We start from the raw sequence: 1,397 nt of genomic DNA, 5'->3' as shown, positions 1-1,397 counted from the left end.
CCTAAAAGACACCCATTTTGAATTAATCATTTAACTATATTATTCGTCTTGACTTAAAACTTAAATAATAATTTTACAAAAAAAAATAAATACTTCACTTAGATAATATTTCAATATTTTTCCTTTTCCCCTAAAATGGTCTTAACTAAAAAATTGTTCAATTTAAGTTAAGTTAAACTACTTTAGCCAAATAATTAATTGTCGGATAACCACATTAGTGGATATTCTAGGTGCTTTTAAAACCTTCCTAGAATATTAATAAGAACCTCGAACCTTTTTTTTTAGTTTTCACTAGATTTCTGTTTTTAGTCTTTTGAAAACAATAGTTTTCTTGATTTTTCTTAAAAATTAAGTGGCGACTCTTAAAATCAGTCAAAATAATATTTTCTTAATAAAACATTCGGTTCGATACCAAAAAAAATATTTTTCGCAAAAAAATTTAGTGTGAAATGGAGAAAAAAACATATTGAATATCATACATCTAGTGTGAAATCAAAATAGTAAAAAGAATTTTCTGTCAAGCTAAGTTGAAAAAAATAGTTTCATTCGAAAATTTGTCCTCTAAAATTGTGCAGGGAATGTTTTACCTTAACTAGGAAAATGATTGATTATAACGTGCAAATCAAATCACAATTAACATAGTGAAAGCTAGAATTTTAATTTTATGAATTTCTGAATTTTATAATAATGATTTTAAGAGATAATAACTGAATTCCAAATTTAATATTTATACATATTTGATGAATCCATTAACACAAATATATTATTTAAATAAAATCTACGAAGTTTAAACTCGCATACAAGCTACTAGCTTCTCCCATGAAATTGACTAAAAATCATAGAAAAAACAATACTTAATAGTGTTGCATGTGTTTTCACTCATAGTGGTATATTATTCTCTATCAAGTAAAATGTACCTATTTTTGATCCCTAACTATCAAAAATCACCTTGGAAGAGTCTTACAATGCACCCCAACATTCATCCAAGACATAAGTTTAACATGTGGTTGACATAATTAAAAGCGTAGTCAGAATTTAAAAGGTTATGATTAACATTATAGAAGTGGAGACATAAGTTTTATTTTGAATCGTCTTTTGATAAAAAATATTTCTTAAATTTAAATTGATGATTATATGTCAGTATTCCAATAACTTGATGGTAAAAGAACAATAGAAGCAAAATAGTCATTTTAAAATGCATATAAATAGTTTCAACTCTTTTTCTACTTTGAGTATACTAAATTTTTTTCCACCTCGTGTCCGATATTTATATTTTTTCTTATGAAGGCCGATATTTATATTGAAGTCCGATTAAAACTGAATTCACGCTAAAAATTTGCAGCTTCATTCTTCTTTTCTCCCCAAAAGGTGGTAGTTTGATGAGAGCTTTTTCTTGT

Source organism: Solanum tuberosum, unplaced genomic scaffold (assembly GCF_000226075.1).
Source record: "Solanum tuberosum cultivar DM 1-3 516 R44 unplaced genomic scaffold, SolTub_3.0 scf00112, whole genome shotgun sequence".
Classification (NCBI taxonomy): Eukaryota; Viridiplantae; Streptophyta; class Magnoliopsida; order Solanales; family Solanaceae; genus Solanum; species Solanum tuberosum.
Note: the sequence above shows the minus strand (reverse complement) of the source record.